Source organism: Narcine bancroftii, chromosome 4 (genome assembly GCF_036971445.1).
Source record: "Narcine bancroftii isolate sNarBan1 chromosome 4, sNarBan1.hap1, whole genome shotgun sequence".
In the NCBI taxonomy this organism is placed as follows: domain Eukaryota; kingdom Metazoa; phylum Chordata; class Chondrichthyes; order Torpediniformes; family Narcinidae; genus Narcine; species Narcine bancroftii.
In genome coordinates, this window is record NC_091472.1 from 272,876,554 (window position 1) to 272,900,746 (window position 24,193).

The 24,193-nt window shown below is 41.3% G+C and overlaps 1 protein-coding gene and 2 long non-coding RNA genes across 16 annotated transcripts in view; 2 read left to right on the forward strand and 1 right to left on the reverse strand.

The window, feature by feature from the left end:
- LOC138761975 (uncharacterized) overlaps nucleotides 1–14,235 on the reverse strand; it is a 46,099-nt gene extending 31,864 nt beyond the window's left edge. Inside the window, exons 1-4 of one of the 2 annotated variants that reach the window (XR_011356673.1) lie at nucleotides 13,967–14,235; nucleotides 11,916–12,061; nucleotides 10,542–10,613; nucleotides 991–1,524 (exon numbers count right to left, since the gene is read on the reverse strand). This is a non-coding gene — a long non-coding RNA (uncharacterized lncRNA). Of the gene's footprint in view, nucleotides 1–990; nucleotides 1,525–10,541; nucleotides 10,614–11,915; nucleotides 12,062–13,966 lie in introns of those variants that run through there. The other variant, XR_011356674.1, reaches the window with a different exon arrangement.
- gtdc1 (glycosyltransferase-like domain containing 1) overlaps nucleotides 1–24,193 on the forward strand; it is a 406,530-nt gene that overhangs the window by 130,849 nt on the left and 251,488 nt on the right. The gene's annotated exons all lie outside the window — the stretch shown is intronic.
- Nucleotides 1,261–13,135, forward strand: LOC138761978 (uncharacterized). Its single transcript, XR_011356679.1, has 2 exons — nucleotides 1,261–3,791; nucleotides 10,581–13,135. It is a non-coding gene; the product is annotated as an uncharacterized lncRNA (long non-coding RNA).

Genomic DNA, 24,193 nt, shown 5'->3' on the forward strand with positions numbered 1-24,193 from the left:
CTACATCATTCTGCAACCTGTGTGGGTCCTTCGACCACAAGTTGTCAGCTGCCTGCAGCCTGTTTAAATTGGGTCCTTCAGCTGCTGAGCCCCTCTCTGGTCCACTACTGAGGTTACTGTCCTGGAGGGTCATGTCCTATTTTCCTTCTCAATGCTGGGGCGGGGGGGGGGGGGTGCTGTTGTCCCTGTTTTCTGGTACCCTGTCCACTGCTCCTCCAGAATCTGCAACCCTTTGAGGTCGTTGCTAACGCAGGCACCACCATCTTAGGCAGGATGCAGAGTTCGGGAGAAAAGTGGCAGATGTTCAATCTGCATAAGTGTGAAGTGATGCATTTTGAAAGGTCAGACTTGAAGGTTTGATTTTCAAGGTTAATGGCAGGATTCTTAACAGTGTGCAAGAACATGGGGTCCATAGCATGGATCTGTCAGGATTGCTGTGCAGGTTGATGGGGTAGTTAGGAAGGCCTTCATTAGTCAGGAGATTGAGTTCAAAAGTTGAGAGGTAGTGTTGCATCTCTATAAAATTCTGTTTAGACCATATTTAGAGTATTGTATTCTGTTCTGGTTGCCTCATTACCGAAAGGATGTGGAAGCTGTGGAAAGGGTACAGGGGAGATTTAGCAGGATATTTCTGGGATTGGAGAACATATTTGAAGTGGAGTGAATAAGGATGACTTCATAAAGTTAATAGAGGTCGACAGGATTATAAGAGGCTGTAGAGCTCGTCGAAAGAACCAAAGACGTTGATCCAAACCAAGGCTTTGATTAGCAAAAGACAGGAGCTCTTCACAGGTGGCCGACCAGTCCAGAATGATCCGACCTGGCTCGGGACACAACCCTTTAAGGCCCAGACTGTAGGCGTGGCTAAGCTCTCAGCCAATCGCTGTACGCATAGTCATTACACTCTTGATACTGTAACTATATACATTGGTGATAGGTCTGTACTCTCACAGAGGCATAGGGTGGACAGCCAGCTATGGATGATTGGAATATATTGCAGGGATTGTGGTGGAGGTTGGTTGGTACAATAAGGAAAAAAAACTCTTAGGCAGGGACATGGATGGAAAAAAATAAAGAGATATAGGTGTGAGTTAGGGAAGGTTTAGTTTGTTAAATAGGTTTACGTAGGTCAAAGGACCTGTACTGTGCTATACATTTTTATGTCTTCATAAGTATATAACTTTCACACTTTTTCCTATGTTATGACTATTTGCTGTGTTTTGGATTTAAAAATTTTCATATTATCAAAGAACAAAACTGCAGGTGCTGTTCCAATAAAACATCATCAATATAAAATATAAATTGGTTTTGTTCTGTTTGCACCCTGCTTGCTCTGTAGAGCATTTTATGCTATGGCAGCAGTGATGCAACAGTTTAAGATGTTGTCTCATCTCTTCAGCAGCCCTTCTTGATCCTGAATTTGGTTGTTCTGAGTGGAGTTTATACATTTTCTCTGTAGTCATGCCAGTTACCATAGTGATGAGTGTATCTGTGGCCTCGTGTGTACTGGCATAGTGAGGCTACCTGCAATTGGAGAAACACCACCTATTATTCTGTCTGGACGCTCTTAACATTGACATCTCCACTTTCCATTAGGTTCCTTCCCCGCGACTTTTCCTTTTCCTTTCCCTCTGTCTCCTTTCCTCCAGCTCCCCATCCCCTTCCCACTCCATTCAGAGAGTTCCTCCCTCCCTCTATCACTTCTCACTCTTTTTTCTCTTCCCCTTCCCACCTATATCCTTACTTGTTTGCTCCCCTTACCTCTTCTTCCCATTTCTTCTCTCTGCTCCTCCCCCTCTCCCTCCACCATTTTATGTTTTTTGCTCATACCATGATGAAGAGCTCAGGCCTGAAACATCGGATACCGTTTGCTTCCTATAGATAATGCATGTCTGCTGAGGTTCTCTTGTGAAAATATGCTGGATGTTAGGTTATTTGGAAAGGAGAAGGCTTCCGGGAAATTAAGTGGGAGATCGGATTGATGAAATTGTGACACTTTAGTATTACAGTAGTTTCTTTTCATCAACCTGGATAAATAATCAAGTGCTACCTTTGACCCCAGTGTTAATATCTATCAAGTCAATCTCTCCCACTCCCTCCAATGGAACAGACAAACGCACTGCTTATTATCGCTTGGAGACTAGTGATGCCAGAGCTGCGGGTCGGGGAGGGGGCACATTAACATATGTGGAGGCATTGCCAATGAATACCCTCCTCCCCTTGGCTCCAGCCATGCTTTCACACCTGGTTGAACATTTACCATGTTCTTACCTTGCTTTGGAGTCCTTCAGCTCCAAAGTATATTTGTTCTGTGCTCACAGGATAGTCCTACACAGATTCCTGTTTGATTTTAAACCCCTGTGCTAGCTCTGTGGTCCTGCTATGAATAAAACCTGTCTTTTATGTTCTGTTGGTAACTCTGAATGTTTATTCTTCATATTAATAGTTATTACAGATTTTTAATGTTTCAGGAATTATATTTAAGGATATCAAAAGCAATTCCCCTTACCGTTGTGGATTCCTTATTGTTCACCAAGTTTTAAAATGTGAATTGGTAATACAGCTGTGGTGAACTGTTGTATTCCTGATTACCTGGTTCTGGCCCATTCTGTGACTGTACCTGTGGCCCCCTCCCTCTTTTGACCTTGTATAAAGCCTCTAACACCTTGATCCTTCCCCAGAAAGGCTGGGTCATGGCACAGGATAAGGTCCCTGTCCATTGTGAATAAAAGCCGGTAAGTCAGTGACTCAGTCTCAGCCTCTTAAGTTATTTACTGTGTGTCAATTTTTTACTTTTTTTGTTTTCATCACCAATAATGGACAAACTCCTGAAACCTGACAAGCTGAAGATCGATCCACAGATGCTTCAGACAGCTTTGAACACTGCAACGCTGTTTTGAGGTCTTCCTCCAAAACTCAGCCGGCATCGTGGCCACCGACACAGACAGACTGCATCTTCTCTTCTGGGTCGGAACCCGAGCATTCCAAATGATCAGGGACACTGCTATGTATGTGGAAGCAATGGACATACTCAATGGACAATACAGGGAGAAAGTTAACAAAGTATGCACCAGGCACATGCTGACCACCTGCAGACAGCGACTGGGTGAATTGGGCGATTAGTTCCTCCAGGCCCAACTTCCAGGCAGTATCAGCCGCCCAAAATATGGAGGACATGATCTGGGTCACTTATGATGGAGGCATCAGGTCTGACTACGTAAGCAGAGGTTACTCAAGCAGAGTAAGTTAGACTTAAAAGGGATGATCGATCTTGCGAAGTGGCTGGAGATCGCCCTTCACAACACGGAAGCATACTCTGTAAACGGGTGCACACGGGGATTACCATCCTGGGACGTGGGTCTATAGGCCTCTGGTCCACTACTGCATCCGATTAACTAAAGTGCTACTTCTGTGGCCAGGCAAAACACCACCGAAAACGCTGCCTGGTAAGAGATCTTATGTGCTCCAAGTACAGGAAGAAGCACCACTACACAAGAGTATGCCAATCGCAGCCCTCCAGCTCCAGCATCGCCACATGCACAGCATGGCAGTTGCCATCTTGGATGATGGCATCTTCAGGGGTTGACCGCGCCGTGACATGGGGGCTGCCATCTTGGATGCTGCTGATTTCCGGGAAGACCCACGCCACCGTGTGGGTGCCACCATCATCCCCCCAGATGGCAAGTCAGCATGGGTTGGACCACGGACTGACCCTGGCCTCAGTGGTGCTAGACCAGAACTGCCCTCACCAACTCACCCGCTCTTTGATGGACACCTCCATCAATGACCAGGTAACTAAATGCCTTTTCGAGAGCTTTATTCACCCTAACACTGTCCAACGTTACTTGCTTGAGGCAATACTGGTCGCCTACAAAGTCACCCTAGCCTCAAAGTCTCACTCCACAGAAATCCACAGCTACACTATGGTGGCGCAGATCGTGCGGGACACACCATATAGAGACTTTAAGCTCCTCATTATGCTGCAGCTCTGCGCATCAATACTATCGGGACAAAACTTTCAGTGCTACTTAAAGTGTCACTATGTAATATGTTGGTTCTCTCCCACCTTCATGGTCGGCAATCCTCAGTTCCTTAACTGGCAGCTCTGCCCCTCCCACACACCTCCCTCCCCTTTGGCCCAACCGATGCATGGGGGTCTTTCTACCCTCCTCATTGACCCCCAGCCCCCTGCCATTATCAACCAACCTCATCCCCAACAGTAAGCCAGTCACCATAAAACGCAGATGATACAGTGAGGAGGACAGGACATTTATAAAGGTGGAGAGATGATGACTCCTGGACGAGGCAATCATTGAGGCCAGCACCAGCTCCTGGAGAGCTCAGGTAGTGGTGGTCAAGGATGGGGGTTATTGTAGTATAGATTCTATCACCAATGTGTATATGTACAGATGGTAGTGTAGGATGACTGCGATTGGCTTAGAGTGTAGCCACACCTACTGGCAGGTCTTAAAGGATTGCTCCTAGCCAGACCAGGTCATTTTGGACTGGTCGACCTACTTGTGATATGCTCCAGTCTTTTAGTTAATAAAAGCCTTGGTTAGGATCAATAAGTCTTTGGTTCTTTCAACACACACTACAGGGGTAAACTTAGAATAGTGATTGACTATAGTTAAACCATTAACGGCTACATGTAGCTGGATGCATAACCTCGTCCCTTGCATCATGGATTATGGTCAACAAAATTGCCCAGTATTGTGTGTTCTCTACAATACACCTGAAACCTGGCTACCACCAACTCCCCATGCGCCCTGAAGTTCGCCAGTACACAGCTTTTGAGGTGGATGGTTGCCTCTATCACTTTCTTAGGGTCCTCTTATAGAGCTCGTTGAAAGAATCAAAGACTTGTTGATCCAAACCAAGGCTTTTATTAGCAACAGACAGGAGCTCTTCACAGGTGGCTGACCAGTCCGGAATGATCCGACCTGGCTAGGGACACAACCCTTTAAGGCCCAGACAATAGGCATGGCTTAGCTCTCAGCCAATCGCTGTAAGCACAGTCTAGATACAGTAACTATATACACTATGTACATTGGTGATAGATCTGTACTATCACACTTCTTCAGTGTAACCAATTGCATTTCTGTCTTCCAATGGGAAATGGACTGGATGCTAGACCAAAACAATCTGCATGCCACCTTCCCATATCTGGATAACTTCACAATCTGCAAGACCATGACACAAACCTCCAGAAATTTCTCACCACTGCTAAACGCCTGAATCTGACTGACAATAAGTGTGTTTATGCACTACCCTACTGGCGATCCTTGGCTGTGTCATGGAGAATGGGGTCATTGGCCCTGACCCTAGCTGCATGTGGCCTCTGCTAGACCTCTCTTTTCCCCACAGCATCAAGGCCCTGAAAAGATTCCTGGGGTTCTTTTCTTATTACACCCAGTGGGTTCCAAATTATGCATATAAAGCCTGCCCCCTTATCAGGTCCACTTCCTTCCCCCTTACAAATGAAGCACTGGCAGCCTTATACCACATAAAGTAGGACATTGCAAAAGCAGCAACGTATGCAGTGGTTGAGGTGGAGAGTGATCCATACGATTCCACCCTGGCCACCACTCTTAATCAGGTAGGCTCCCCTGTTGTCGTTTTTTCTCCTGCACCTTCCAGGGCCCTGAAGTCCGACACTCCTCTATAGAGAAGGAGGCTCAAGCGATAGTCAAGGCAGTACAACACAGGAGGCACTACCTGGCCGGCAGATATTTTACCAATGAGCCATGACATTCATGTTCAACAATAAACATTAAGGTGAAATAAAGATCGATAAAAGTTTTGAGGTGGAGGACCAAGCTCTCCACCTACAATTATGACATCCTGGTTTGGCCAGGGAAGTTCAATGAGCTTTTAGATGCCCTGTCATGAGGAACATGTGCCAGCGCACAGGTGGATTGCCTCAAAGCCCTCGACAATGACCTTTGCCAACCCGGTGTCATGAGATTTTTTTTCACTCTCAGATCTGCTATACTCCATTGGGGATGCCAAGACATGGCCAGGGAGTGCAGTGTCTGTACAGAGTGCAAGCCACACTTCCACCAACTGGACAGGACGTACCCGATAAAAGACAGTTGCCCCTTTGAGTGCCTGAGCATGGACTTCAAGAGCCCCCTTCCCTCCACAATATATACTTTCTCACAGTTATTGACAAGCATTCGTGGTTCCCTTTGCCATCCCCTGCCCAGACATGATCACCACCACAGTGAATAGGGTCTTGTGCAGCCTTTTCACCCTCTTCAGGTACTTATCATACATTCACAGCAACCAGGGGTCCTAATTTATTAACGACGAGCTGGACCAATTCCTATTGCCCAGGAGTATTGTCATTAGCAGGGGCATGAGTTATAGCCCCCATGGGAATGTTCAGGTAGATAGAGGGAATGGTACAGTGTGGAAGGCCATCCTTCTTGCCCTAAAATCCAGGGGGGCAGGAGGTCCTTCCAGAGGTGCTCCATGCCACTCAATCTCTGCTATGTACTGCCACTAACTCTACCCCTTGTGAAAGAATTTTCTCCTTCCCCAGGAAGTCTGCTTCGGGGACCACACTTCCCTCCTGGCTGATGCTTTCCAGGGCTGGGCCTGCTACAAAAACTAGTGACGGGCTATAAACCGACCCCCTGGTTGAAAGGGTTGAACTCCTCCATGCGAACCACCAATATGCGTGCATGGCCTACCTGGATGGGCATGAGGAAACAGTCTCCATCCGGGACCTTGCACAAGCAGGGGCCCCTGAGAATCACCCACCAAGCAGTACCGTCCCTCCATCCATGGGCATGCTCTATATACCATTGCACTCTTTCCCCCCTGCCCTGCCCCGCCACCCCAGCTGAGCCATTATGCTTCCAGCAGGTCGACGCAGCACTGGAGGCTTGGGATGAGACAGTGGCTCCAATCACAACCTAACAACCAGCGCTCCACTGATCAATATTGAAGATCAAGCCACTGGATCAGCTTAACTTGTAAGATTTGTGCTCCACATCACCCCGCCAGAAAAAAAAAACAAGGGATGAATGTGGTGAACTCCTGTATTCCTGATTAACTGGTTCCACCCTGTTCTGTTACTGTACCTGTGGACCCTCCCTCTTTTGACCTTATATAATGTCTCTTATACATTGACCCTTCCCCAGAAAGCCCAGGTCATTGCACAGGATGAGGTCCCTGTCCATTGTGAATAAAAGCCTGTAAATTGGTGACTCAGTCTCAGCATCTTGAGTTATTTACTGCGAGTCATTGCTGGGAAAAGTTTGAAAGAAATCTGACCCCACCATTATCATTGGTACTCATGGTTCACTGCTCAGCATCCAGACCAGGGATGTGGTTGCAGAAGGGTGTGCTGGGTTGAGTCATGGCATGTGGCTAATTGTGATGAAAGGTTTTTTTTGCCTGCAAGGAAATTGGGCTTTATTTAAATAAAAGATATTCAGTACTTATTGAGTCATAGTTACAGAAATTATTTTGGAAATTCCCTAATAGCATTACTTGTTTTACTTCGCCCCTTTTCTCTGTCCAGATAACACTTGGATCCACAGACCTTCCCTTATACCATTGGCTTGGCATGTAATATTTGTTAATGACTCTACCTTCCATCCTGTCCCATCAAACATATTCCCCAGTCCATTTTTCCTACTTCAGAACTTCAGTGGAATCATATTCCTGAATACTCGCTTGGGAACCCAGCTGAAGTTCCAAAATTCAGCCATTCTAGCACATTTGAGTGTAATCCTCTGGGAATTCTGTCCACCCACTTTTCACTCTAAAGCACCCATTCTCAACCTTTTGGCTAAAAAATGTTTATGGGTCCCCTTCCCTGTGAGGCATACAAGTTTAGTTGGTTTCTTCCATACTTCTCTCCTATCGACTACATTTAAAAAATATATTTTATCATTTCAGTCTGTGGTTCCCCCCCGCCCCTTAAATATGTTGTGGCCCATGTTTCGAATGGCTGCCCTCTGGTATGTTTAGCCTGAAATAGAGCAAAACTCTGATCTTTTTTTTTATATTTTTTTAATTTTTAATTTTTCACACCATAAATCACATTAGCCATGATATACACTTTTTCTTTTTCACACATATACAGTGACTTTTTCTCCCCCCCCCTCCCTCCTCCCAAGCCACCCCCCCCACCCCCCCCCCCTCCCTCATCCATTTTAGGTATACAATCTAGGTTGCATTAAGCCAGTCAGACAATGTTGTCATTCAACAAAAATACACCAGAAATTCTACTGAGTCCATTCTTTTCTTTCCTTCTCCTTCCATCAACTTAGGTAATGTTTGTCCCCGGTAGGTTTTCGCTATTGTATTTAATGTAAGGCTTTTATATTTTGTTTATCTTCTCTTTCCGTTTTTCCATCATTACCTTTCCTCCTTTTCCATTTCTGTTTTCTTTTTTTCAACTCTTTATAAGACAACATTCCTACAACATCCAACATTTTCCTTATTCTCCTATTTCTATCTTCTTTATCCCCAATCTCCCCTTCCCCTCCTGAGTTGTCCTTTATCCCTTGTCGGACAACCACATCTCCCCTCTCCATTTGGATTTGCGAATCCACTCGCAAGCATCAACTGATTTTGCAGTGACCGCTATTTCCCCCCACCCAGCCCCCCCCAGAAAAGATTTCACTTTTCATATGTCACAAAGGTCACTCTTTTAATTCCCTCCTTATTCTCTCTATTCCATTACCTTCCCTTATTAATTCTTGTCTATACTATCTATATTTTCCTCTAAGTACAGATACATTCACGTATGCACATTGTCTCTATTCACCCTTATACCTCTTTACCCGCATACATATCAATCGTGATCATTTTTACTCTCATTACACGTCTTCATCCCTCAGTCTATTTTTGTCTTTACCCACATACATATCAATCTTGATCATTTTTACTCTCATTACCCGTCTTCATCCCTCAGTCTATTTTTGTAATTGTTCTGCAAATTTTCGTGCTTCTTCTGGATCCGAGAATAGTCTGTTTTGTTGTCCTGGAATAAATATTTTCAATACCGCTGGATGCTTTAGTATAAATTTATACCCTTTCTTCCATAAAATCGCCTTTGCTGTATTGAACTCTTTTCTCTTCTTTAGGAGTTCAAAACTTATATCTGGATAAATGAAGATTTTTTGCCCTTTATACTCCAGTGGTTTGTTGCCCTCTCTTACTTTTTCCATTGTCTTCTCCAGTACCTTTTCTCTTGTAGTATATCGTAGGAATTTTACTACAATAGATCTTGGTTTTTGTTGTGGTTGTGGTTTAGAGGCCAATGCTCTATGTGCCCTTTCTATTTCCATTTCTTGCTGTAGTTCTGGACATCCTAGGGTCTTAGGGATCCACTCTTTTATAAACTCCCTCATATTCTTGCCTTCTTCGTCTTCCTTAAGGCCCACTATCTTTATGTTATTTCTTCTGTTATAATTTTCCATTATATCTATTTTTTGAGCTAGTAGTTCTTGTGTCTCTTTAGTTTTTTTATTAGATTCCTCCAATTTCTTTTTTAAGTCTTCTACCTCCATTTCTGCTGCTACTGCCCGCTCTTCCATCTTGTCCATTTTCTTTCCCATTTCTGTTAAGGTCATATCTATTCTATTCATTTTCTCTTCTGTGTTGTTTATTCTCTTTCTTAAATCATTAAATTCCTGTGTTTGCCATTCTTTAAATGACTCCATGTATCCTTTAATAAGAGAAAGTACCTCCTTTATCTTGCCTTTCTTTTCTTCTTCTATTTCACTGTACTCTTCCTCTTCCTCTTCTTCTTCCTCTGGGTTGGCCATCTATTGTTTCTTTGTTGCCCTTTCCTTCTCTTCTTTCTTGTTTCTATTGTCTTCTGTGGTCTCTTCTTGCTGCATGTGTTCTGCAGCTGTCGTTGCTGGCTGTGGAGATCGACTCCCCAGCTGGTCCCCCCTCCCGTCGGTGTTTTTTTTTTCATGCGCGGTTGCGCACTTTTACTTGGCACAGCGAGCCATTTTTGTAGTCCATTATTTACCGACCTGAGGGAGCGGGTTTCTCTCTCCACAGCGGGCCTCTTCGAACAGGTAAGGCCTTCACCTTCTTCCTCCGTTGTCTTCTCTTCCTCTCTTCTTACCGTTGCTTTCGATTTTTCATTTTTTGTCGCCATCTTCTTTCCACCTTTATACTCACTTTTCTTTAACTTTTATTTCTGTGCCCTTGTATTTTCTCTTGTTTTTTCCGACTTTTCTGGAGAGGGCTGGAGTTCACCGTCCGGCCACTACTCCATCACGTGACTCCTCTCTCTGATCATTTCTAGGTATCAAATTAAGTCAATTTTGGAAATGTGTCTCCCAGTTTTTTGTCAGGACCTCCATTAGCATAAGGACCATGATTATCATGTATTGCTTACCGTCATAATAGTAGTAATCGAAAATTTTTACAGTATTTATTATAAATCATGCTTATAAGGGTCAGTAGCACTTATTGAACTTATTGTTTCGTTGCTTAATGGTACCCCACAGCCTCACTACCTGCTTTACAGATTACTTGAATTTAAAACTGAAATTTCTTACCACTGAAAATTTTCTTTCACTGGGTTTGCTGTCTTGCAGGATGGGACATTGAGGCACAGTCAGCCACAGATGCTGTATATGAAGAAGCATAGAATAAATCATCCTCCAGCAGCACGTTAGCCAAAACTTTGTCCACTCAGGGTTTACAGGGCACATGTGCTCCCATCTGAATTTATGTTCTTTAACCAGTTTGTTCTCATTAAGGTCTGTGACCTGCAATATCAAATATAGCTCAAACGTATGACTGGGTCGCTTTCACAGTTAAAGTCATTGACTTTCTCAGCTACCTGTCCTGAGGATCATCTGGTTCTGCCATTGATTTATGCTTTATCTCGCTGTTTGCATCTCACCATTGCATCAAAGGTTCATGTAAATTGTGTACACAAGTAGATAAGATTTATGAAAGCTCTGCAGACCACAGGATTGCAGGAACACTGCATAGGGATTTTTTTTTTGACATTGCATGTTTCTTCACATTAAGGGGCTTATAAAGTATGCAATATTGGAAGTTTAACTCTCCACACATATTTCCCTGTAAAATTCATGCTATAAGTGCCAGAATATTGGCTTCCTTGGACAGGGAGCATCCATCCAGTTCTCTACATGTTTGTCGAGGTTCCTTTTTGAAAATCTGAGAGCAAGCTTTTTCCTTTGACCCATCCAATGCTACTCATTTAAAGATTGGTTCTTAATGTCACAGCTCTGATGCCCAGTACTGACATCTGTGTAATTTTAACACAGGTCCATCTCTTAATATATGCTGAAAGAGAAGTGACATTTATTAACACCAGGGAACCTGAGAAATTTACCTAATAAGGAGTGGGATGATTTAAAAAATATTAGGACAACACCCAGCGATGTTTCAGGGCACCATATAAACAGAAATACAACTTCTAGGCTATGGTGCACTTGGAAGGACACATCATAACTTTGAACAAGTGACAAGCTGTTGGTTTAATAATATGTTATATGTTGTGCCACCTTGGTTCAGCTAGAGACACTTTCTCCTTTGAGTCAGAAGGTCACACAGCTAGTTTCACACACACTCAAACTCCAATTTCTTCCATTTCATTAAGTCTTTCCATTTATTTAATTTACTTAATTTAAATAATGTGCATCTTAATTTTCAATTACATGTATTGGATTTCTGTACAGTTTATTTTTCAGTTACTCTTTTATCTATTGTACTACACTTTTAAGGATATATTCTCATCAGCATTTCTGTGGCCTGATGTCCATCCCTGAAACATCTGGATAACAGGGACACTATGTTAGCCTACTATTCGTTGACCACAACTCAGTCTTCAACAAATAAAATCATCCCCAACCTCCAAGATGACAACCTCAGAATGCCCCTCTTAACTGCATTCATACCTTCCTGTCTTGTAGACTGCAATCAGTGAAGGTTGGTGATGACATTTCATCCATGATCATCCATGACATTGGTGCCCCACAAGGTTGAGTACTCAGCTCTGTACTGGACTCTCTGTGATTCCATGATTATATAGCTCCAACTCCATCTATAGATTTGCAAATGACAGCTCTATTGAAGGCTGGATCTCAAACAGTGAGGAGTTGGAATAAAGAGGACTAATAACTTGGTGCCTGGACAATAACCTCTTCCTTATTATCAGCAAAACAAGTTGTTATGTACTCTTGGAGGAGGCATTTTCATCTTGGCATCAATGGTGCTGAGTTTATGGGGTTAAATATTAACAACAACCTATCCTGGTCATAGATGTGATGAATAAGAAAGTGCACCAACCTTCAACTTACTCAGAAGCCTAAGAAAATTTGACATGTCACCATCATCCCTCAACAACTTTTAAAGATCACTGGGTGGTATTTCTGACAAAGACTACAAAACTGCAGAGTTGTGAATATAGTTCAGATCATCACACTAAGCCTTCACCTCCACTGATTCAATCTAACATAACTAACATAGTAAAATTCTCTACTGTCGGACAGTTGTTTAATAAAGAAATTTCCTATTTGGATATTAATCCATCAGAAGAGAAAGGTAGTTGCATTGATATAATTATGTATGCTGTTGAAATTCATATATGTTAATGTGAGAAATGTGATAAATTAAGTAAATGAATTCCTGTTGACACATGGGGTGATGCTGAAGTGACAAAGATTCATCTTAACCCTGGGTGGTATGAAAACTGAGGATTCCTGGCTACACTAATTTGTAGAGGTGGGTAGGTGGGTATATGATAGTAACATGTTTCTGCAGAAGGGTAACACCGAGGAGGTTGACAGATTTGATCTGTTTGGTTAAAGTATCAGAAAAGGAGACCACTTGCAATAGGGTGAGAGTGTAGAAGTAGTGAACTCTTTTCCTGGTGATATGGCTTTTTTACTGTTCACTCAGTTGGCTAATTTTATTTTGTTAAATGTGTGGCTTATCTGTAACGTTAATGCTCTGTAAACTGCGTGAAGTGTATCTTTGTCCATGTATTCCCTTAGAGTGTCCAATAGTAGTGATCAGAATCTTCATGTTTAATTCAATTCTTTGGTATGAGGACAAATTCACTTTTTGATGTTGATGATCCAACATTGATGATGAATTAAAAATCTTTACCTCAAAATCATGACTATTTTGGTCAGAAGGATGGAAAAGCTGTACATTTGCTTTAAATCACAAAATTATTTTGGCAGTCAAAGCGTTAAATATTTTACTTTCTTCCTTCCGATTCTAGGTAGAGTACTTTTCTTAGCATACAAAGGAATCTTCAGTGAGCAGAATATCCTGCTTCTTTATTATTTGCAGGTTGGCTTTATTGTAGAAAATGTTCATCTGTTTTTATTCAGCTTAGAGAATTACTTGGCAGTGCTTTTTTTTTGTATGTGGTACTTAAAGCTAGTTAAGGCTTAAACAGTACAGGAAATGCAAATCATTCTCACACTGAAGATGTACAGTGACGTGATTGTGTGGCAGTATGTATGGCTCATGGATCTGCCACATTAAAGAGATTTTTTTTCAACGAACAGATGAAAGCTTTTGTAAATTCAGTTAGAACTTCATTGCAGCTTCAAAGCTTAGAGATTTGAATCCATTGTAAGCCACAAAACTTGTATTTGGGATATTTATAGCAATTTTATCTTTTTCTCTATTCTGTGATGTTTTATGAGACTTTTCAGATTAACATGCATTTAATTTGCATTCACTTTTTAAAATTATTTTGCTAATATATAAAAAAAGTTTGGCACCAAGTTATGTAGCCATATCTGCATGTAGCCTGATTTTCCCATTTACCAGGTTCCTTCATACTTTGTCTTTACATTCAACTGAATTGTGAGTGCCAGATAAATAGTTATATTAAGGACTTTCCAAATCAGCGAATAACATCTGATAATGATGCCACTTTTACTGATCTTTTAATGGTGCTAAAAATTCTGAAGTAGTCTATTCGATTTACCTCTATCTGGCTTTGCCGGTTGTTGGTTCCCAGATGTTTTTTTTATATAGTTCTTGCTGATTGTTGTATTGTACTTCTCTATGATCTCAATCATTTAATGATGAATCTTAGAAACTAAAAAAAAATCTATTGAACTTTGTTGACAGAAAGATGCAAACATTATTACCTAATACCCAAATGCATTCATTAGAGTGGTTTTGGTGTTTACTTTGATGGCTTTTGATGGCATCTTGTGCCAGAGACAGAATTTTCACTATCCCAGGAAGAAATCTGACTTACTGTTATTTGGAATTGTAGACATCTGTTGCCAAAGAGACCATTGTTTCCAAGGATCCATATCAAATGGCAGCAGGGGCACAAGTGTTCAACTAGAAATTACTTGCAGTGGTAATTGTTCATCTTACCCAAATTAAAAATATACCAATCCCTTGACCTTGCACCAGCATTTTATAAACCAACAGCAACTGCAGTGCTGAAGCTATAACTTTTGGATTATATAAAATAACTTGGTTGATTTATTGTTCTTTGAGAATTGCTATTGGATATGGAGCACTAAAGGTACATTTACACTCTGTTAGCAGCTATTTTTTTCCCCAAGGTTTGTTAATTTTATGGCACCGATGGAGATCTCATGTGGCATTTCCTTGGCTTTCTATTTTCACTCCTTTGTTTCTGGAAACCATGGATCTTTAGCCTTTATCAAGAGGCCGGTAAAATGTTATTGTTGGCAAGATGCTGGCATCAAGGGAAATTCAAGTTGGTCATGGGTAGCTTATGTGCTGTGAATAATTGGACAAAAACATCTAAAACAAATGAATCAACTTCACAACACTCAAGGTTCGATGCCTTGGTTTACCAACAAGCTAGAGATTCAACAATAACCGAATCAATCATTTCCTTTCTTCAGATGTGTAAGCAACACATTAACTGAAATATAATTACCAAGTGCAGTGATATTCACATAACTCTTCTTTGGCTTGGCTTCGCGGACGAAGATTTATGGAGGGGTAAAGTCCACGTCAGCTGCAGGCTCGTTTGTGGCTGACAAGTCCGATGCGGGACAGGCAGACACGGTTGCAGCGGTTGCAAGGGAAAATTGGTTGGTTGGGGTTGGGTTTTTCCTCCTTTGTCTTTTGACAGTGAGGTGGGCTCTGCGGTCTTCTTCAAAGGAGGTTGCTGCCTGCCGAACTGTGAGGCGCCAAGATGCACGGTTTGAGGTGATATCAGCCCACTGGCGGTGGTCAATGTGGCAGGCACCAAGAGCTTTCTTTAGGCAGTCCTTATTCCTCTTCTTTGGTGCACCTGTCTCGGTGGCCAGTGGAGAGCTCGCCATATAACACGATCTTGGGAAGGCGATAGTCCTCCATTCTGGAGACGTGACCTACCCAGCGCAGTTTGATCTTCAGCAGCGTGGATTCGATGCTGTCGGCCTCTGCCATCTCGAGTACTTCGATGTTGGAGATGAAGTCGCTCCAATGAATTTTGAGGATGGAGCAGAGACAATGCTGGTGGAAGCGTTCTAGGAGCCGTAGGTGATGCCAGTAAAGGACCCATGATTCGGAGCCGAACAGGAGTGTGGGTATGACAACGGCTCTGTATACGCTAATCTTTGTGAGGTTTTTCGGTTGGTTGTTTTTCCAGACTCTTTTGTGTAGTCTTCTAAAGGTGCTATTTGCCTTGGCCAGTCTGTTGACTATCTCGTTGTCGATCCTTGCATCCGATAAAATGGTGCAGCCGAGATGGGTAAACTGGTTGACCGTTTTGAGTTTTGTGTGCCCAATGGAGATGTGGGGGAGGGACTGGCAGTTATGGTGGGGAGCTGGCTGATGGAGGACCTCAGTTTTCTTCAGGCTGACTTCCAGGCCAAACATTTTGGCAGTTTTGCGGAAACTGCCAAAAAAATGTCACATAACTGTCAATGGAGGGGAAATGATGTATCCTACTACACCGTTGGAAGCTAGGGAAGAAATGGAAGCAGAAGGCACCCTGAAAGATCTTGGTTAAGGTGGATATAAATACAGCATAGTCTGAAAGAATGAGTCTTGGTCAGGGGAATGCACTTGCATGAGCAGGTATAAGCTGGCTTTTTTTAAAATAAGTCATTTTAGCTGCATAATCTTGTTTTTGTCTCTTACCATGAGAAACAAAGTCATGGTCAACTTGAAATCCTTGCCAGCATGGATAGCGTAGTGGTTAGTACAATGCTGTTACAGCACCAGTGATTGGGATTGGGGTTCAAATCCTGTGTTGTCTGTAAGGAGGTTGTATGTTCTCCCTGTGTCTGCATGGGTTTTCCCCAGGGGGCTTCGGTTTCCTCCCACTATTCAAAACATACCCGAGTTGTAGGTTAATTGGGCGACAGAAGCACGTGGGCCGAAAGGGCCTGTTACCACTGCTGTATTTGTTTAAATTTAAACCCAAATTTGTTTAAGATTCAACTCTGAAGTTCTTTTTTGAATAAGGGTTATTGTATGCATTGTGACACTGCCAAAAAACAACAAATTTTGTGGCATGTTCATGACAATAATCCTGATTCTGAAAGTGAAGGAATTACTTTGGTGATTTTTTTTTGGAGATATTGAGTTGAATTCTGACCCAGCAAATCTTAGGGAAGACCTGGTAGCATAAAGATTGGATAAATGAATGAAATGTGCTGCATGAATCAAAGAGCTTGATGAAAAATAATCACAAGTAACCTGCAGAACTGGCTTGAAGGTGTATTTATTACTGAATTTTGCAGGATTTGTAGCTGGGAAAGAACTGAACAACAATGTTCTTGAAGAATAGAAATGGGCATTAGCTGGATCAAGCCAGGTTTCTGTTGAAGCTTTTTTGGAAAAGTAGTTTGGGCATGCATAAATCTTGCTGTTCCAACAAACAGCATTGGTCTCCTTAACTACAAGAAAAGAGACTTGTGATTGACCCGAAAACCCCAGTATAACTTTATGATATTACAATCTGCACAAATAATTATCTGATTTATCAGAGGCCTCCAATCTGAATAACTTGCCTCCATTACTAGTCTCTGACTCCTACCATCAACCCAATTCTGAATAAAAATGCAGAGCTCACCCTGGGTTCCATGCAATCTAATCTGGCGAACCAGACTGAAAATTCTTGAAAACAACTTCTCCTGCCTATCCTCCATAATCTTCTTGGTTATTTCTTCAAATAACTCGTAAAATTTGTGAGACATGATTTCCCACACACAAATCCACAATCTATCTCTAATTGTCCTTGCCTTTCCAAATGCTTGTAGATCCTGTTTCTCAAAATCCCCTCCAATAACTTAACCATGACTGATGTTAAGCTTACCAATCATTAGTTCCCTTGAAGCCTTTCTTAAATAGAGGCACAATATTTAGTCATCTTCCAGTCTTTTGGCACTTCACCTTTTGCAAATGGCAACACAAGTACCCCTGCCAGTGCCCTGGCAATTTCTTCCCTAGCTTTCAACACTTGGTCAGGTCTCAGTGATTTATATACCTCAATGCTATTAAGACTTCCAGCATCTTCCTTTCTGTAATGTCTCTCTTCAAAGGATAACTATTTCTCTGTTCCCTGTCAACGATGTCTATCTCCACAATAAGACAAGAAATGTACATTTAGCACTACACACTTTTCTTGTGGCTCCTCATAGAGATCATGGTGATCTCTATCCTTTCTGTTTACTCTTTTTCCCTTATATATATTGAATATCTTTGGATTTTCTTTGCATCTATCAAAGCTATCTTATGTCCCATTTAGGACCTTCTGATTTCCATTTCCAATGTACTCCTCCATCACTTGTACTTCTCTAGGGATTCACTTGATGTCTCAATATCTCTGGTAATTCAGGGTCCCCTACCCCTGCCAGCCTTGTCCTTCAAGCTAATAAGAACATGCTACCCTGAACTCTCAAAATCTTACTTTTGAGAGCCTCTCACTTGATAGATGTCCATTAACCTGCAATAGTCTCTCCCAATCAACCTCTGCAAGTTCCTGTCTAACATAATCCAAGTTGTCTCTGCTCTAGTTCCGGATTTTAAGTTGTGGACCAGTCCTATCCTTTTCTAAAACTATTTTGAAATGCATAGATTTATGGCCACTCATCCCAAACTGCTCCCCAAATGAGGTTGGGTCTGCATCATTTTCTAAATGGAAATAAAAGGTTCTCTATTTAGGTTACCCACATATTGCTTGAGAAAACTTCCTGAACTTACAGATTCTATTGCATCAAAGCCCTTAGTTAGCACTACAGGAGTTGACATTTCTTTGGAATCTTCTTTCATCACAACCCTTTTATTCTCGAGTTAGAGGTTGGTAAATAGTGCCAAATAAAATCAATTTGAAGATTTGACTTGTGTTTCTATGAAGCCACTTATGACTTCAATCTGAAGTTCTTCATAAACTTGGCTTTACTTGATGTTTCATTTCTACCTCGGTCAGCAAACTGTGCTTGGTTTAGGGTTTCAAACTAAAGTGCTCGCAACAGTCTCAAGGTCCAGCAGAGAACAATTAAGCTAGACCACTCCTCTTGGAGTGGGGCCAGAAAGCACTAGTTTCTTGCTCAGTGAAAGTAATACAATTGAGACAAGGTTATTAGGACAAGCAGGTGCAGTTCATGGTGGAAAATACAGTATGCCATCTATCTAATGTTAATGAAACATCAGATTTCCATGTAACAGCAATACATTTCCTTGCTATTACTAAAGCTAACTTAAATTTCAATTGAGAATCTGACAAAGGTAATTTAGGAGTAATACTTTCAAAATTTCCTAACAATAATAGTTCAGGATTTAACGGAAAAGCAACACCAGTAGTTTGTTGTAGAAACTTTCTAACAGAAACGCAAATAGAATTAACCTTCAAACAAGACTATGTAGAGTGAAAAATGTTCCAACTTCTTGAAACATTTGTTTCATATCTGAAACATTGGCCTGATATATTCAATCTCCATCTATTCAATTGATGTAAAAAAATTATAATTCAGTAATCTAGATCTTACATTAATAGTATTAGACATAACTTATTTACATAAATCTTGCCAGACTTCCTGATCTATTGTTATATTTAAATCTTGTTCCCATCAATTGAATTAAACAAACTTACTTTAGGTGTTTCTTCCTGTAACAAAATATATGCTATTGAAATAATTATTTTAGTCATTCCATCAACTATAATTTGTTCGAAATCTGCAAGATTAAAAAAAAATCATATCGGATCCTAATTTTTCTCTTAAATAGTCTCTCAATTGAAAATAACAAAATATTCCTTTCGAAAAAAATTACTTATAATTTAAGGGGTAAATATTTTGTATTTGTACAAATTTGGAGTCTGTCTGCAAGAATAATGAGATTAAAATTATAATTCTTTTTTTTATTTTGAATCCTCCTGACCAGTGAATTTTTATGTTAATGGATAATAATTTTTGGAATGATATTTTTTGGGATCCTTGAGTATCATCTGAAGCAATCCAAATTAATATATTGCAATGTTACTATGTATTTTATAATAGATTTTAATTAGTTATTGGGATTAGGTTAGGTTTTTTAGGGGGGTGGGGTTTAAGGTTTTTTTTTGTTTTTTATTTTTAGTTGCATTCTTTAATTTTTTTTCTTTTTAATGTTATATTTTCAACATATATTTATAAACATTGTAATATTGTGATTTGTTATTATATATATATATATATATATATATATATGTTGATTTAAATAAAATATTCACAAAAAAATACAGGGTTCTGCATCATGGAAATAAGAGTAAGCAAATAAAAAAACATATCAAATGGTAGGACTTTATATGAAACAAAAAGACATTGTGTTGTGAGTGAGAAAACAGATTCAATGGGTCTCAAAGGCAAAGACTTTGAACATAGTCTGCCAGTAAATGATTTTCTTTACAAAAGATAAGTGCGGGAAAATGGTTATCGAGAATAACACAAATGTGCACAGTTTATAGAAAGCATGAGAAAGTGTTAACAGGAACAAAACATGCACAATTTATAGACGGGCATGGGAAAGCCACACTCAGAATAAAGCACGCACAATTTATAGATGAAAATCTCTCTCTCACACACACACACACACACACACACACACACACACACACACACACACACACACACACACACACACACACACACACACACACACACACACACCACGAACTGGGTATATACAAACAAGGAAAAACCAATATGATACCCCCCCCCCCCCACCCTTGACTTAGTGCAGGCACAGTTCTATGCTACTAAGAACACTAACTAAAACGTTCCCAACCCTATAACAATGTACACCTTACCAACAATTTCTCTGGCGCTGTTCCATGGTACTCGGCCTGGACTGAAGCTGGTGGTCCCTTGAAGTTGGCAAAGAAGGAGAGCCAAGCACACGTGGTGCCCTTTATAATGGCTAGGTGTGCAGCCCAGGTCATTTACAGAGATTCAATGGCTTGAATTCAAAGGCCAATGGCCCAATGCCAAGTAAAAAGGTATTTGAATTAGCCAGCAGCAAGGTGTGCACTAATTAGTGGCCAGAATCCAATCTTGATTGCCAGGTGATGCGACTTCTGAATAATTGTCAGACAAGGGAGGACACATGACCACCCACAATGCACACATTCCAGACAAGCAAGGAGGCCATGTTTCCTCTGCACATGTTTGTTGGGCACCAACTTCCTTTGAAGAAGACCGCAGAGCCCACCTCACTGACAAAAGACAAAGGAGGAAAAACCCAACACCCAACCCCAACCAACCAATTTTCCCTTGCAATTACTGCAACCATGTCTGCCTGTCCCGCATCGGTCTTATCAGCCACAAATGAGCCTGCAGCTGACGTGGACATTACCCCTCCATAAACCTTCGTCCGCGAAGCCAAGCCAAAGAAGAAGAAGAAGAAGACAAAGTGGTAACCTATGACGAATGGTTTACTGTTAAATTCAACAATACAATGTATAATGGAAGCCCCTGGAAATGGTGTCTGCTACTGATTCTTTTGTAATTAGCTTGATTTGCGGGGACTTGTACATCCGCAATAGCATTGAGGCGAGTACAGTGGCTGTAGTGGGTGCAAATAGCCATTAGGAGTGGCTGTCTACATCCCCTTTCTTGGGCAACTCCCTTCACATACCACAATCCATGTAGGTGTCATACATTACAATAATTATAGTTCAGCAGTGAACAGTTTAATCCCGATATTTTGGGTTGGGCTTACAAGTGCACCCGAAGTGTTTTATGCAGTAGCCATTGGTGTAAGTGGATGCTTGGTGTGCTGCTTGGGGTGCTTCAGCTTGAAAGGATGTGCCATCCATGTCTCGGGGTTGTGGCCATTTGTTTCATGGGTTGTTACTGAGGGAGCTCCTCCTACCCCGGGTTCATGTTCCAGATCCTGGTTTATAGTCTTATCAGGAATGGTTTGGGATGGAGGTGGCTTCCTTATGGGTAGGATATGTCGATGGTTTCTCTGATACACCCCTCATTGTGATTTTACCAGTTACGACCTGGGCTCCTGGTAGCTCCTTTCGACTATCCCCGTACGGTCATATCCCTGTGGAGTCTGCATCCTTATGACTTGCCCTTCTGCTCATGGCATGAGCGTCCGGCTGTTTTTGTCATAGCACCTTTTCTGTGTTAGCCTCCTGTTCAGCAGTTGGGATTTAATTTCTTGTGGGTTCTTTAGCTGAGGCTCCAAGTGTCTCCTTGCCACTGGCAGAGTCGTCCGAGTCTGCTTGGACATGAGTCGTTGTGTCGGAGACCCCAATATGGCATTGTTGGGGATGTTCTTTAGGTTCAGCAGGTTTAATAACACATCTGTATTTTCTCTGTGGGACTTCTCCATGAGTTGCTTTATGCTTCTCATGGCTCTTTCAGCTAAACTGTTTAACTGTGGGTACTCTGGGCTGCGAGTGATGTGGTTGAAATCCCATATTGTTGCAAAGTATCTGAATTTCTCACTGGTAAACTGGGTCCAATTGTCTGATGTACCCCATGCATTGAAAAGTGTCTCTTTAACTTGATAATGACTGCTGAAGAGATGACGTTGGGTAAAATGTCTATCTCAAACCATCCAGAGTATGAATTGACAAGAACCAAATACTGTTGACCATGCCATTCAAAGATGTCTGTTGCCATGGTTGACCAGGGGACATCCAGCATCATGTGAAGCTGTAATGGCTGTTGGTGCAGCCTGGTACTGTTGCACATCGAGCAAGCTTGTACCTCCTGGTCAATGTTCTTGGCCATCCCTGGCCAAAAAACTATGTCTTTAGCCCTGAGTTTGGATGCTTCTGCACTTGGGTGCTCTCTGTGCAGGATGTTGACCTAGATGTTTTGCAGTGAACTCAGAACTACTGCTCTCAGGTCTTTCATTATGATTTCATCATCGATGAGTAATTTGCCCTGGAATAGGAAGTAGGGTTCCAGTTCATGTGGTAGGCTGCTCTGCTTGTCAGGCCAGTCGCCCTTGATAAAAGTGCTCAGGGTCCTCAAAGTTGTATCTTCAGATATGAATGACCTTTCCTTTCAATGGCCTCAGAGCCTTCCAAATTTAGTAAGATTTATGCTTTGACTTGGGCAGACTTATCAGTATGCATGACTGCGAAGAAAATGTTGTATTCTTGTTTGAATAAACGCCAATTCTCGGCCACATTGCCTTAAAACATGAGCTGGTCAGGCCTTCTGAATCCGTCTGTCATTATGGCAGAGTCACAAATGTGTTGCAAACGTGGCGTTAGTTACTCACTTTTCACTTGTAGGCTTCGGGTTCAAACTTCTGACACCATGTTTGTTGGTGCAATGAATAACTAGACAACACAAAACAGCGACCTCTGATGAATGCCTTACGGATAAATTCAACAATGCAGTGTATAACTGGAGCCCCTGGAAATGGTGTCCGCGATCAGCCAAGCTCCATTTCTTTTTTTTTAACTAGTGCACTTTGCAGGGACTCATGCATGTGCAATAGCATCGTGGCGAGTACAGTGGCTGCAGCGGATGCAGACAGCCAATAGAGGTGGCAACACACAACACATGGTTTTCCATGTGCATGATGGAAGGTGGCAAATGATAATGGATCATCAATTAATCCAGCCAAGAAGTAAAAAGATTAAGGGACTTCTCGATCTTTCAACTTGAACACTTTTGGTTATTAAATCCTGGCCCATTTAAAGCAAAAATTATATGAGCCTGAAGGGTAAACTAAAGAAAATGAGGAAGAAGATATCGTATATACAAGTTTGTATGTACTTTGATCACTCGAGAACATTGTTTATATTGATCATGTTTCAAAGCAATATTGATTAAACATGGAACATTATTTTAAATTTAAATTCCTAGATATACAGCATGGGAACAGACCATTTCAGCCCACAAGCCCAAGCCACCCAATTAACCTACAGCCCCTGGTTCATTTCAAGCAGAGGGTAGAAACCGGGAGACTCCGGAAAACCCAAACAGACACAGGGAGTACATACAAACTCCTTCGAGTCCCGATTGCTGGCGCTGTAATGGCATTGCGCTAAATGCCATGCCAACCATGACACCCCATTGTAGCACAGTACCTGCCCTGAGGCCCATGATGTTGTGCTGACCTATATATATATATATCTACCCCAAAATAAAAGGGCTCATGTCATTGTATTATTAAGGTTATTTATTTTGATTCCTTTTCACAATCTATATTTTGTGTGGTACTGTTTAGCAAATCATATAGACTTCCAAGGCAATCAGTGAAATATTTTTTAAATTGTTAACCCAAATTAACAAATTAAATTTCCTGAAATATAAGAGAATGTATTTAATATGGTAAAATTAGGATAATTTGATTTAATTGAGAGGCTTGATATCTGTACACTGTTCTTTTAGGATACTAATATAAAGCATAGTGTGCAGAACACATGATCATTGGATCAGCATTTGTACAAAAATAGTTTTATATTTTGACATGTTTAATGGTTCTTTTTGTTTTGATTTTAATTTAGATCTACTGTTTAATGATATAGGATCAATATTTAAACCGCCAGATCTTCAATGATTGTTGCTTATGGAAGAATGGTCCACAGCAAAAACCAGAAATATTTGCAATAAACTGGGAATGTTGAAACACCACACACCCAATAACTCTTATTTAAAATTTTTTGATGTGTGGGAGGTCTTGTTCACCAAGACCAATATGAGAAATTTTCAGAGAATGCATTTATAATTTCATGAAATTTTAATGGTAGGTTGCCCTTAATTTTGGAAAACTA